This window comes from Seriola lalandi, unplaced genomic scaffold (genome assembly GCF_002814215.2).
Source record: "Seriola lalandi dorsalis isolate HSWRI2012SDOR001 ecotype SW California unplaced genomic scaffold, Sedor1 jcf7180002054678, whole genome shotgun sequence".
Classification (NCBI taxonomy): Eukaryota; Metazoa; Chordata; class Actinopteri; order Carangiformes; family Carangidae; genus Seriola; species Seriola lalandi.
In genome coordinates, this window is record NW_019525231.1 from 2,036,164 (window position 1) to 2,052,303 (window position 16,140).

Below are 16,140 nucleotides of genomic sequence, written 5' to 3' on the forward strand. Positions count from 1 at the left end.
ATGAGGGTCTGTGCTGTGCTGGTGTATAATAAGTGTTGTAGCAGTGAAGGAAAAAAAAGCATTGGAAGCTCTGTTTATAGATGTGTATGGTTGCACAGGCACATTGCTTAGATGTAAAGAAAAAGGAAAGTTCTTATATTTGGAGCTTGTGTTGTACATTAAAGAGGGTAGGAATGCAATGCAAAGATCTCCTTTTTTGTATATATTACCATTTAATCTAATGGGTGTGTTTACCTCATATATCGTCCAGACATGTTGTACCTCTAAATTTTCAAAGGTTATCAGTGCCATGCCATGTTCCATGTGCTAGTGTTACTTGCACATCTCTGTAGTCTGTGTGTGTGTGTGTGTGTCTCTGTGTATCCATGTGTGTATTTATAAAGTAGTGTGTATGTAAATGTGATCGCGCGCATATGTGCGTGCTGTTCAATATGCAGAGTCATGTGGGTGGTGTGTGTACTCGAGCCAGCCAGACAGTGGCAGGTTGGTGAAGACACACCCCTGCCTGCTTATCCAAGAAGAGAGAGAGAGAGACAGAGAGAGAGAGAGTTAATATTTATTCGTAAGCATCTGTGCAGTTTTTTCTCTTTCATGATATTTATGTACAATAGGTGTGTGTGTATGTGTGTGTGTATGTGAGAAGTGTGCTCTGAGCTGCAGTTTGTGTGTGTGTGCGTGTGGGTGAGACCATGCAGTGCCACTGATCTGCTCTGCTGCATTGCAGCACATCCTGCCCATCCCGAGGTCGCCGACGTCCTCCGCCAGGGCACTCTTCCAAGGTCACAGCAGGTCAATCCTCCCCATCTGCATACCCAGCCGCTGCGAGGGTAAATCTATAAACACCACACCAAATCTGTCGGCTGTTAGAGCAACGAGACACCAGTAAGAACCAGAGCTGGAGATAACTATACTCAGGCTTCATGGTCACAATAATCTATCAAAGCGGAGACCGGGCATGTAATCTACCCAGATGACCGGTCGATCAACCAGGAAAACCGATCAACACAAGATGAACTGCTGCAGCACACACATTCAACATGCAAATACATGCAGCTGAAGTCACATGTAGTGACACTTCGACTTGGGAGCTGTTAGCCTGGTGGAATTTACTGTCCATCTGTGGAAGATAAAGACTTTTATGGGATTCGCCAACAGGCATGTGGAGGCTTGTGAGGCTTTATGGCCGAAAATGTCCTGAATATAATTTATAATGAAACACGGATGTGATTACTTCATATGTTACTGACTGAGTGAACACGTAGAAAAAAAAACATGGAAATCACTAAGAGAGACACAAACACAACATGAACCTGTGAATGCATGTGTTTACAGTAGACAAAGACAGTTTGATTGTAGATTGACTGTTTTACTCTGAGTTCAAGGCCAGAATCAAACAAATAAAACATTTTCTTCTGCTGCCATGGATACAAGTAATTTTACAGCTGAAGCACAGAACCTGTGAAAGCACCTACAGATTTATATCTTAGCTGAAGACAACCCCAAAATGTTATCTTGTTTTGAAGGATATACTCAGTGATGTATTAGTGTAGTGTTAGTATGGGATGGCAGATGATCTAACAAGAGAGCACAGGTACATTGGAGACTTCATGTTTATTCATTTTTCTATATCGCACGAATAAGCATGAATCACACATGAATGTAAAAATGCTTCCGGAGTGATTCATTGCCTTGAGAAACAAAATGCATATGAAATTGGGGGCTATATAATGCAAGATCACAGAGACGCTATATGCTGTATTAAAGGATGATTACAGTTAATGATGGGATCTAACTAACACAGCAACATCACAACAGTGACGTCTGAGGAGACAAGATATGAGCACATTGGGTCAAAATTGAACCAGCAGGCAGCATAAGTCTCTCATGTGATTTCTTCTGGTTCTGCTGTGACATGTCATTTTTTTGTCACTGTCCTGTAAAAAACATGTATCTCCAAAATGTCAGCTTTTCAAGAGCTAAGAACTCCCCTGTTTTCTGCTGTGTGACAATGGTTTATTTTGATTAAAGCTGCAATAACAGCAGAATCAAATTGTGAGCACAACACTGACCTATCATCAACTTGATATGATGAACTTATTAGCAAGCAGTTGCTTATTTACACATCCAGCAGTTAACAGTCAGAGGTTTGATTCTGGCCACCTGGCAAAGGAAAGTCCAATATTCAAGCTTTTTTACTTCACTCCAATATTCTCACCAGCTAGATACTCTGTCTCCCATTTAGTGTTGAGCAGGTAGTGGACAGTGGGGTTTCTGAACTTTGGCCCAAAAACCGCACTATTATATGAGACCTGTGAGAATGAACCAAACCAGCAACAGTTAAACAATGAGCTGGTACTCTGCAGATTCAGGTGATAGTAGCACCCTAACTAGCATTTACTTGCACTTATCAAATAGATGTAGCGAATAAAAATGTAAATGTAATTTTTTACTTTCACATTGTCACATTGTTTTTGCATTGTCACTTGATACATTGTTATAAGAAAAACATTGATTCGAGCCGCTTTAAGCTTTGTAATGTAAAGTCAGTTTTTACAACGGCACAGTCTTTCAAATGGTTTTGGCTCATGTGAGATCACACGTCTGCATGATCCTCTCCCTGCATGTGTTTCTTGCCCTGTCAGACTTCCCGTAAGAGATGCTGTCCAGTCCAGATGTCTCAGCAATGAACTTGGTGAGTACAGTGTTATTATTGCCAATAAAGGTGATGACCAAAACTACAACAATAAGACTTAAGCTTAAATAAACACTTTATCACTGCATTTGCATGTTCTTCAGTTTTTGACAAAGAATCAGAGAATATGGGCATAAATCAAAGAAAGAGCATTTGATTGGGGAAACGCAGCAGGTGACAGCTGACTGACTCACCTTCTGACCACGTCTCTTGCCCAATGCGGCTTCAGGGAGCTGTCTGACATGGACTGGCTTGTTGTACAAATACTCATCTCAGCTCATCTGCCAGGATGCTCGGGGTTTTATTACATTCGTGCAGCAGGAGGATTTCAATGGGGCTATCAATGATTTATCATCTAGATACAATGGAAACAAACAAATAGATCCCCTTTTGATATACTGTAACAGCAAAGTCTCAAATTTCCCAAATGTGAAAGAAGCATGTTTATTTGTGTAAATAGGTGGCATTAAAAAAACATTAACCACTACAGATTGGCCAGTGCAGGAACAATGCAAGGGGGAAAAAAAAAAAACAATCATTGATGGCACTCACTGCAGGCTCTCTGGAGACAGAGAGAAATGAGGAGCTTCCTTCAGGTGCACCTGATCTGAATAAATGCACACACACAAATAAGCTGTGGACAGGGGTTGGATTGTTTTCCATATCTGTGACTCACAAAAGCAGTCGGTGCAAACATTTTTGTCAAGTGATAAATGTCTTCGAAAATGCTGCGTCTGCATCTGAAGTGAGAAAACAGTGTGCTTCATCTGCATTCTGTGGGTGATCATAAAAATATAACTTCTTTGTGATCACAGACAAACACTTTGCTGTAAACACCGCACCCTTGCTGTCGCTGTTCAACTTCTCACCCCATGTAGGTCACCATCAGAAGAAGGGAAAATCACGTCGAGGCTACGCGTCTTAGACTCGTTTGTTAACGACCCATCTCTAGTACAATAGGAGTTAATTACATCCTCTAATGACTTCACACACTAAGGCTAATGGCCAACAGAGATAACACATCTCTCATTACCACTCTGCACATATCTTGACTGGAATGGAGGACTTATTAGACAAACTGTGCACCCTTCATTGTGGGGACACTTGCCACACTGATATCGGGTCCTGCTAGAAAGTCATTCAGTGCTTGTGCCGCTAAAACACATTTCACTGGTGAGGTAATTGTGCTTTTTGATAATGTGACCAGCACTGTAATGGGGTTGCATGGTAAAACACCCAGGCAGTTGTTATGGAAAGTCTGCAAATTATTTTATATTCTAGGTAATGAGACACTTTTATACTCTCATACATACGGATGAAAATTGTTTTCTGAATGTTCGGTTAATTTCTGATTCCAGTAGTTAACAGCCTCTGAATGTTGCTATTATGTTTTGGGATTTTTAGTAGTTTTAAAACCATGTGGAGTTGTCGAGTGGGTTGTCGTTTGTTTTTTACATCTGTAAAAAAAATAAAAAAAATACACAATTTAAAATAGGATACACACACAATGCATTTTTTGTTGAGAAAAAAACTGAATGTAAAAATAATTGTGTACTGGAAAACTCCACAGGGCACCTTTACTTGTTCTTGATATTTATTGGGTCACAAAATAGTTATAGTGCATTTTCAGTTGGTAGTTGTATGTATTATTTTTTAAATTCAAATTTTGGATTTTAGTTTAGTTACTTGCTTGATTTTGATTCTGTGCCAGTATTTTATACACAGCAGGTTTAGATTCACATCAGAAATATAAAAAAATACAGTCTGCTGCTCCACCAAGCAAAGATTTCCGTCATGTGTACATGTCTTCACAAACTACTGTCTTCTAAGGCAGAGCTTCAGGGTGCCAAGCTGGAGGAGGAATTATGTCTAGAACTATTTTGTCTGTCATTTAATAATGCTACCCAGCCAATAAAGCATACTGAAGCAATGAGGCAGTACACTAACTTTGATGACTCTGTCATGCTGACTGATGGACAGATGTGTTGATTGATTGATATGCAAGGCCTCTGCGCCAGAAAGCATTCATTCTATTTGCAGTCGCAATCTGTGTGTAATTAGCATCTGGTTTACTAAAGGCGGCAGCTAATTATGCAATCAGTGACTGGTGCTCTCTATGTGCATTCTGCAAGAGCAGGATCGAGAGCTTAAAAGGTGCAATTCAGTGGTGGGTTTTATCTAAAAACTGAGTCTCTTGTCCAATTTCCCCCAGAGACTTTTTGTGATGCTCACACTGTCTGCTGTCAGTGAGATTTTGGTGCAGAATAAAAGTTAATTAAATTTTCTCTTCCACACCAATATACCTGCACAAGCTTTGCCTGCTTTTCAGAGATGGCCGAATTTTCCACATAAATTCACCCTCGCAAATAGAGTAGGTTTTTAGGAACATGTTATACAAGAAAAAAAGGATAATAATGTATTATCTTATCTTATTTTATCTTACCAGTGTTTGTCTGGTCATTGTTGACACCTCTGGCATTGTTTCTGCAGTCTTTCTGCCTTCATTCCTTGTTCCATTCTGTCTCTATTTATTTATTTATTTATTTATTTGTCCGTCTCCTGAGTGGGTGAGCAGAGTCGGGATAGGTGAAGTGAGATGTTAAGCATTAACACAATGCTGATATGCAGTGACAGCAGCGGAGGCAGGAGCTGAGCTCAGAGAGAGACCCAGGACTGACTCATATCGAGGTATAGGGGGAAGAACGAGAGACCGCACCCTTATGCTGAGTTCCCACATGAAACTGCCTTGACTTCAGTGACCTCTTGTCCACATCCTTTCTACCTATTTTTCTTCATCTGTCTAAATAGCAGAGTTAGCGTCATAGTCAAACATGAACAGTCTTTGTCCCAGGGAACTGAAATGTCTGTGTCTATCTAGGAAAGTGTTGCTGTACCCATGCCCCAAGTGTCCAGGATACCTCAGCCCTGTTGTAGCTACTGCAGCTACACAAATGAGCTGTAGCCCAGAGTGCTGCAGGGATGACATATTTTTGTGGGTCAACCTGGAAGTTAGCATCACCCTGGTTTCCTTGACAAAAAGCCAATGGGATTTACATTACTGCAGAAAATAAGCTCTGCGACAAATTAAAGTTTATGATACTGACACGTTTTGTTCAGCACAATCATACTCCTCACAGATGAACACTACTTTTATGATTTTTGAAGCCTAAATTGCCAAAAGTAAAAAGCGAATGATAGGTCATAAACAAACTACACCGCAGTCACATGACTTCAGCATCACCACCACTTCATTCCTGCAGCACTCCATATAGGCTGTGTAGACACATTAAAGACTGGTCTGTTTGTCCTGCTTCGTCTGTTCTCCTACTATTTCCTTGGTCAGTGGTATTTGTGGTAATGAACACAACAGATGACAAAATGTAATCTCTTCGTTTTCAGTAAGGCAAGACAAATTAGCATTTTGTGATTTAGGACAGCCATGTTCACAGCAAACCTTCTATTTGCTGCCTTAGTTGCTGCTCACAATACACAACAACAAAGAGATGTAACTAAAGCAAATTAAGTAAATGAAATGAATGAACATTCATCACAATGGTGTGAATGAACTGTCTGGACTCTGCGCTCCTTAAAGCAGCTTCAATCAGTATTTTTATATAGAAGGAGTATTGCTCTGATTCAGTGCTGCAATCCTGTCAGACTCAATTGACAAAAGTACAATGATTACCATCGTACGTCAGTCCCAGAGCAGCTGACCGTGTTGCCAAGCAACGGTAAACATTCTGGCCCTTGAGGCTTAAGTTACCTAACACATCACCGTTGACAGATATTAAAGCTGACGATTCAAATCTCACCTGCTGTTCTCGCTGTAGAATAGACAACCCGTGTTGGCCGCCGCTGCCCAAACAGACTATTACTAAGGTTACAATTATTGTTGCACCACAGTCTCCATTTTGTTTACATCTGCTTCTTCTTGAGCTCATATGAGGTGGTGAATTATTCCCTGATTTCTCCCTCTGGCACGATAATCTCAATATCCTGTGGTGTGTGATGTGTCCTTTTTTTCAACTCTTGTAGCGTGAGCGTGTTTGAGATTAGAGAAAGAGCTACAGAGAATTATCACCCAACTCTGCAGTTCTCCTCAGCTCCAGTGTTTTAATGACTTTGAGCTCATTGTTTTGATTTTCCAAACCACAGCTTTACTGTTTTGGTTTCACTCTCACTGCTCTCATCAGTGTTTCCAGGCGAAGCAGGCAGTTGTTTGCAGTGGAAAAGACTAAAAACCAACAGACAAAGTTAGCAACTAGCTAGGGAACACTTTTGAGTTTTCTAGGATGCTTCTTAGATGAAAACCAAAAGCCAAGTGAAGAGGACAGTGCCAACATTGTAAGGATGCTACTGGTCTTACATTCATCAGCTGGACAAAAAACACGGTTCCAAATGAATGCTAATGTTGCTTCGTGTCTGCTGACTGTAGATAGACACCTGCCTTTACCCGCATTTGCACTCAAGGGGTCAAAGAATGCAGCTTTAAAAGATCAAAACTGCCCCACACTTTTCTGTCTTGTTTTTTTCATTGTAATAACCTCGTCAGAGCGAAGGATCTTTCCAAAATGATGAAATGAGAGGAGCTGGTGTCCACATTTTGAAATTAAAATTCAATGAATATTTTTATTTATTTATTTTTTTACCAATTTAATGATGCATTTTGATGTATTTTGAAGTCTGATGTTGTTTACTATGTTGTAGTAGAAAGTACTAACGGTTAAGACAGCAGATTGGAGAAAATAAACACAATTATTTCAGGTAAAACCTGCAGCACAGCCAAATAACAATAGTTATCTAGTGTTGGAATGTAGTGTCGCAAATCTCCACTCCCCCTGATGTCCATGTCTGAGGTTAACATGGACACACAGTGAACATGGAAGACACATCATTCTTCTTGGTTTAAAACACTTTTCAAGAAGCTAACTAAGACAGATCAGGCAGAGAGAGCCTCAGCTGGATGTGAAGCTACTGAAGGAAGTGGATCTGAATTCACTGCACTGCTGGGAGGCAACAAACAGCACCTGGTACAACGACAAATTTATATCCTCTGATGAAGGAAAAGCGCCTTTGGTTGATGATTTGCTGCTTAATCATCTGCCGATCTTTCAGATATTGCAGCAAAAACACATCAGCTTAGCAAATGTGAATTTCTAATGTTTGATTTTATGACTTTCAATCTATCTCTGTCAAAGATCAAATTAATAGAAGACAGCCTCGACCAGAGGAATGACGCCAGCAATAAGCCATTCTACCCAGCTCTACACACACACACACGCACACACACACACACACACAATGTAATTATCATTTGAACCAATATAACAAGATCATTTGAAAGTCAAGCTGCAGCTGGATTCGTCCACTTCAAAGAGACGACAGATGCTTGTTTAGCTTTCTGATAATGGTAACTCTTTCTCCATCATTATTTCCACCCATTTCTCAAAGCTGAAGAAAAAAAAAAACTAATGACTGACACTTAAATTGGTTTAAATGATCTCTGTTGATTTGGATGTCATGATTTCAGCATGTGATGGGTAAGCAATACAATAAGATGCCAGCACATAACGTGACAGCGTTTCCTTAGAGTGCCGTTGTGCGAGGTTAGCAGAGTTTAATCTCCTGCAGAAAGGGAATTTTTGGACAAAATGCTTAAACCCATAGGGTGCCATTCTAGCTCCTCTTCCCACAATGATCAGGCACAAGGGCGCAGTCGCGGGCATGCACACACAAACACGTACGCCCAGAAGATGAGGTGAGAAATAAATGGCCATCTCGGATTGTTTCACTATATTAGTTTAGCTACAGGGCTTGAAATAAAGGATGAGATGACTCCATGGGGATATTTTTGATGACTTTGTTCCGTCCTGTTCTTTACCACTCTGACATTCCAAGTCCTCTTTTTTTCTTTTGGTTTTATTATCACTTTGGAAGTAGCTGAGCCCCAACAACCATTTGCAAAATCAGACTACTGCCATGCTGTCTGATCAAACAAGACAGAATCCAGTCAGTGAGAATGGATTAGATATCCACGCATTGCATAAATATGAAACGTTCAAATGATACTTACGTAAATATGTTAATATAATAATAAATAAATAAATTTCATTATAATCTCTGCAAAATGAAGCTTTCACACACAGCTGAAAGTGTTTACTGGTGGTAGCTCATGCTAATGTATGTCATGTTGATGTGGGGGTGGGGCAAAAGGACAAGTTGAGACTCTGAGTGACCAAATGACAAAGTATGCTCTGAAGTTGGATTCAAATATACACCGATATGAACTATCTGCTCATCTGCATGCACGTCAATATGCCATTAGTGTCTTTGAAAGGAGAGGATATAGGTGTCGTTCCTGCGAGACCATCGGCCTGACAAAGGATTTAGGCAGATTTGTTTGGGCTTATCCCTCCTGTTGATGGAGAGACTCAGAGACAGAGAAGCAAAAGGAGTTGGAGTGAATGAATAATGGAGACGGACACGACTCAAAGAGGCTGAATGAGCTGGAGTGTGGATGGGCGGATCTCTTGAGGCAAACAGTGCAACACATCAGTGAGCTGGCAGAACGCACAGGGACAACTCAAAATACTTTTTTTTTATGACATGTATTTCATTATTGTGGTGATTTTCCACAGTCATTGTCATTCCTAGCTCCACTGCTAACTCCTGACACTGCACTGGAAACAAAGCCCGCTCTGTGAGCAAGCAAAGTATTCTGTAAACTAAAGAAATCTGCTTGCAACAAACAAAGCCATCTGGCAATGATGTAAGCAGAAGGGTTCGAGAAGATTTCCTGACATATCAGGGAAAAGTCTTTTCAGAAATTCAAGAAAAATGTGCAAAAATTAGAAGTTGGATAATTTGTGCTCAGAAAAGAATGGACATTTTTAATGTGACAAATGGCAGACTCCATCTGCAGATGAAGATCATGTGAGATGCGTATATTGCACATGGACTGTTTCATCAGCTACATTAGTCAGCAACTTTTTTCAGAGTTAGTATATTAAAATAAAATGATTTTTTTAGCGTCTTCACACTTGGTGGTGAGGTTCTTCACCGCGAGGTTGTAATGCACACAGTAGAGTTTCACACTCCCTCCCGCTGCCTCGTAACACACACCTCCACATCTGGGTACAACCTTAAAGATGTAATCATGTACCTGTGATGTACCTCTCATAGTGAGAGAGTCTGTCAAATATGCCAACATTTGTTTTATTTATTTCCAATAAACTTAGTTTACAGGATATTGCAATATCATACTAATAATATCATACTCCTAAAAGTGCAACATAGCTCTTAGTCCAATAAGTCCTGATAAAGGGAAACTGATGGATGAAGTGGAGTAAAAGCAAAGAATGCTTGTCTGCTACTGCGTTCGATTCAGTTCTATTCTAGTCTAGTCAAGAGTTTTCTAGTTTATTATCACGAGACTTCTCTGAAGACCGAACGCTGGGAGGAAACACTGTCAAGTATGAAAGAGTGTGCATGGTGTGAAACCGTGGATGACGTGTTAGGAGCTTTGGGACAAGAATCAGAGAGCCAGGGACAGGCTGGAACAGCCCTCCTGCTGCCCAGCAGGCTTCGGCCTCATTAGAATCAGCAGTGGTTTGGTTCTGAGTGTGTGTCTATGTGTGTACGTGTGTGACAGAGTGTGAGTGTTTGTTTGCACTAGCTGGGAGGCCCAGTGGGCAGGAGCAGATGCTCCATCCTCACACTCAAACTCTCCAAAGAGAGCTGCTATCTCTCTGAGTAAGGCTTTTTTTTTTTTGCTTGCCTCCTCTCTTTTCGCTGTCTCCCTCTGACTTGGCCTTTCAACCTCTAATACTCTGATACTGTTGATCACGATATACCTATAGGACAACTTCCACTTTAGCTGTAGTCCCGGTGACAGTGTCCATGCATTATGAATGTGCACACGTATAAATAAAAATCAACTCCTGTCATAATCTCTTATTGTTCTGTCTTTCCACAGCACTGAGATCATACCTTCCCCCCTGTCTGTGTTCATCTGTATTTCTCTTGCATCTTCACAGCAGAAGGTTATGCACTGACCCATGTTAATATGGCCATGCTCCCAAGCAGAGCCAGACTGTGATGATTCCTGCCCTTCTATGAGCGGTGCTGACATCACAGTGACCTGATTGGCACAACACGTGTGGTCATGCGTTTCACAAGAGAGAATGTGCTATTTTTAAACGCTTGGCTTTCTGTCATTGTAAAGCTGCTGTGTATCATCAGAAGTTTGGACATTTCACTTCTGCTGTTTCGTTCTTTCCTTCAGAAAGAAACATTTTATTGATCTGCTGTCTTCTGATTCTGTTGTCACATCAGAGTTACAAACTGTTTTGGGGGGTGGGGGGCAGGGCAACAAAGAATTGCGAGCCAGACCCAAACCCATGGCCGCCGCAGCCAGGACCAAGCTCGTGTGGCAAACGCTCCACCAGGCGAACCACCGAGGCGCTTGAAAGCGTCTCCAAACTTTTGGTATTTATTTGATGGATTGGCACAGACTCTTTCACAGACATTCATGGTTCCCAGATGATGTATCCCTATGACTTGGTTAATCCACTGACTTTTCCTCTTGTGTTATTTGACATACATTTTATTGAAATAAATAAATGGAACACTATCGTATTGATTTGCTGTAAAAACCTGTTAAGCACATTCATGGTACCCAGAGGATGAATTGTAATAATTCTGATCCCCTGACTTTTCAACTTTTCATATATTTCATCTGGTCAAACTTTCATTTTGTCCTTTACTTTGGTTTATGGTCAAATACTAAATATGACATTCCCATCTTAACTTTGTCCTCTGTTTAGTGCCAATTAGCATATGCTAGCATGCGAAATTAATACAGTGAACATGGTAAACATTATACAAGCTAAACATCAAACATGCTCGCATTATCATAGTGATCATGTAGAGATCAATGACTAGCTCATTCTTTGATATAAATATGTCCTTATAAGTCTGGACACATTTTAGCTGCTTTAAAAATGGTAAAGCAGGATAGGGAGGAAACACACATGTGAGGAAAGCGTGTCACAATAACCACATCGTGCATACAGTGGTACATGGTGGACGAACCTCCAGATGATCCATCTAAGACCATTCTCTGCAATCCCTGTCACAAAACATGACTGGGGTTATGGCACATGAACAATGCCCCAACTGAGATGTCTACTTGAAAATAAAATTCATTGGGCAACATGGTTTTGACTGATGTGCTCTATTGTCAGGCCTGGACTTGAAAGAGGACTCAGATGCAGAGTAACAATTTGGCAGACTTTATTTATCTATTCCAACCTCAAGAGAGAGAGGGACGAAATAAAAACAGCTATGAAAATTATGCTATAGAGAAAAATCTAATAAACAAAAAACCACTCCAAATGGAGGGACAAAACTGCTAAAACAAAAGGAATAAACCAACAGAAAATCACTCTACAAGGAGGCTACAAAAGTTGCTACAAACTTGACAAACAAAACTCTAGACTATCAAAATACAAACAGAAAATCACTCTAAAAGGAGGCAACTAAAACTGCTACAAACTTGACAAACAGAAAACTCTATACTATCAAAATACAAACAAAAAATCACTCCAAAAGGAGGCTACAAAAACTGCTACAATCTTGACAAACAGAAAACTCTAGACTATGAAAATACAAACAAAAATCGCTCACTTGGAGGTAAAGAATAAGTGCGATAATGCAGAGACAAAGACAAGGCATGGACTGTGATAGTAGGCTGGGGTGCACGACAGGACGAGACACTCTGGCACAAGACAAAGGGAGACGCAGACTATAAGACACATTAGGGCAAATGGGGAACAGGTGGACACAATCAGGAATCAGGGAAGACACTCAGACAGGTGACACATGAAGAAGGGCAAGTGACCTGAAACGAGAGGAGAGTTAACCTTTCAAAATAAAACAGGAAATGACAAGACATGGCGACAGGACAAACCCAAACTTGACCTCACCGTGTGACATCTATTGAATAACAACAACACAGCAAAGCTTTGACAAAGTTCAACTGAGGCAATAATTCAAGTTAAACATCATACATTTTCCCTCAAAATGAATTTGAGCGTAGGAAAAGTCCTGATAGCAAGGAACACAAATATTAAATATGATTGGCACAGCTGTGAAGAACAGCCTTATCCTCTAAGAGGCAATATATTCTGCAGCAGGATTTTGATTGTTGGTTAAATCACACAAAGCTCCTAAGCTTCTTTTTGTGGGAATGGCACATCCTCCAAAAAGGAGCCTCATCTGTGTTTACATATTAGCACGCGCCTTTATGCAGTCAGTCACGTTTTAATGAGATACAGGTGGCACACACATGTGTACATGTACACACTTAACTGTATTCAAACAGGACATAGGCCCTGCCCCAGATCCCCCACTACGTCTGCTGTCTCGTCCTCTCTGGTAACCTCCCTGCCTTTTCTTATCTCCAACGAGATGCTTTATCATTTTATCGGAGCAGCAGTGTCAACAACCCGGGCTAAATGGCCTTTTCCAAGACCCATTTGGCTCCACATCGATTAAAGACCCAGCCACCCTGTTGGGGCGATAGCAGCGGGAGGAGAAGAGAGGGATATGTCAGTGAGAAGGCCCGCGTGATGGAGTGACTTGGCTCGGGAAGAAATCTAAACTTGGGTAGTGTAGATGAAGACGGTAGGCAAGAGCAGGGACCGCTGAACCGCTCGACACCAGTAAATATCGAATGGAGGCTGTTTACTGACCTGTCAGAGAGCTGTATTGATTTCCCCTTGTGTCCAGTCTAAAGAGGTAAACAAGAGAATGGGGCTAACACAGATTCATGCCTACCAGTACCTGTGAATCAATGCGTGCGAGCCAACTACATTGTTCTTTCACCTGGAAATAAATGGCTGAGCTGTAACTCATGTGGATGACACATTTATTTTCACTGAGAACAGTTTAATTGAGACATCTGCGCCACCGTCTTTAGCAGCTTACTGAACATGGATCGAATGAAGACGTAGTCAAATTTAATAGGCAACAGTAAGGAAGAAATCTGAATTAATGGCATTGGAAACCGTGATGTGACCTTCACCTCAGCTGTCATGTCATCATGAGAGCACACTAACACAATTAATGAAGGAGACAGTAATAGAAAGAGCATCAACGGTTTTAAAATGAAAAAGTATCCATCATAAATCAGCCATGAAAGGTAAAAACAAGCTGGCTCTCCAAAATGTTGAATGATTCCTTTAAAATGGATGTCCATGGGGTAATTACATTTTCATTAAATGGCCCCTCTCCCAGATGGCAAAACAAATCCGGCCCATTCCTTCTGGCCCAGTATGCCCAGTTCTATGAGCCGAATTGGGCCGATGTACAGAATGATTGTGAGATGCTACTTCCACATTTTGACCAATTCTGGTGCACACACAGAAAATCTTCCAGCTGTCAGCCAATACCAGAGGATAACAGCTGTACTCTGCCCAGATGTGGAGGTACGTATATGGGCCGAGGACCCAAGCACATGTTGGGCTACGAGTTTCATTTTGCTATCTGTGTTTCTCTGAATTGTGTGTTTTTCAAAGGAAACTGGGGCCAAAAACTCTGTTTCCTGCTCTAGTTAGTAACAGCAACAGTTCAATTTCTCTGGCATCAGAATGTGTCGGACTGTAAAGCAAGACCTGAACAACAGTTTGGTATATTTATACAGAAAACACAGTGGAATCAAATGATTACTCTACTGTAATGTTTGAATTCACAGTTGAAGTTTAAGAATATACAGAGTGCATCCCTTTCAGGATGGTTCCTGCCTATTTCTCCTCAGAGAGCCAAGTCTGGAGGGTCTGCAAAAACAGGCCAAGCTGCTCTTAAAATGGCCGATGGGGTGTGAGATTTATCACACCACCTGCACACTAGTAAAAAGAGATCATTTGCCCGCCTTCCTGCATACATAAACTGCTGTCTCATTCCAGGGTCTTAACATTTATCATGACACTTTCTGCCACTTCGCTCTACCCCTTACATCAGGACATGGTGTTGTGTAGTAACAAGAGAATTTATTGTTCTTTTTTATGCATCAGTGCAGATGTCCTGTTGAGCAGGAGTCAGAGCGATGGTTAATCGTGCAATGTCAGTTACAGTGAACGTCAGATTTGCATAAATGTGTGCAGGTCAGGTATGTGCTGACCTTTGGGTGCAAAAACCGTCGAGGTAGGGTTGAACCCAGAACACAGACTTTAGTTTGGAGGCTCCAGATCGCAGATAGATCAGGCAACTGTTCTGTCTGTGAAACAAACAGCAGCAGACAGGCTGCCCTAAAAGAACACACAGCAAATCACAATACCAATCCTGCAGGTCCAGAGAACCAGCTGTCTGTTCACATTTGTCCATATGACCCCTTCAGTGTCTATGACACGAGGGTGGACTTTCGTAAATGAGGCTCTTGCCGCGATGTTTTGCAGTAATGCTGATATTCAGCAAAGCTTGGGTCGAAGCGTGTCAGCCTCAGTTTAACTCACATGGTGCGCTGGAGGATTCGCTGGAGGACGTAACAATCGCTGTGCGGCTTCAGCGCAGAAGACGAGAGCTCTCCAGCTGCAGCCGCGTGAGCTGCTTATAGTCCTTAAAATAGAAGTACTTGTAGGGTTGTTTTAGACAGAAGTGGGCCTTGACATGGAGTGTGAGGATACACGCACGACCACGTACACGTTTGCGCACACACTTCCTCTCTATTTTCAAACACGCCCTCGAATCAATGGCATGATTGAATTTGGTTCTCCCTTTCTTGCTCCCCAGGGGTCCTGTTGATTGGGCTTGGCAAACACAATGTGGTGTGTGTGTGTGTCTGTGTGTGTAACAGAGAGAGAGTTTAAATGTGTGTGTTTTCATCACTGTACACACAGCAGAGCGGTGACACTGATCTGCATTCTGAGAGGCTCTCCAGTCCCTGGAGCAAAATCAAGGCGCACATTCTCCACCCGTCCTGATCACTTCCAATCAGGCCCAAAACTCGTCCGGATGTCGGCGTCTGTCAGTCGAGGAAATTGCCTGAAGTTGATGTTTACAATTAATCTGGTAATTCAGCATGATTCAGAATGACTCTTTGTCAATGGATCATCAGCTCTGACCTCTCCAAATTTCTTATGCTGTGGAATAAAATATTCAGTGACAGTGTCTGGAATCATCTTGAAAGAAATAGAAAACATGAAGGAAAAAATATAGAAAATACTGAATATAGACTATTCTGGTCATGAATAATGAGATATTATCCCCAAACAAGTAATTCAAAGTACTGAATTAAATCTGGGACAGAATATTTTCAATAGCAAAAAAAAAAAACCCTATCATATTTTGCCAATCTCTTTGCCTGTGTAATGTAACAGCGTTTACACCAACTGAGAGAGATAAACATGAACAAATAAGAAGAAAAAGAGAGGAATAGTGTGGTATTCGCT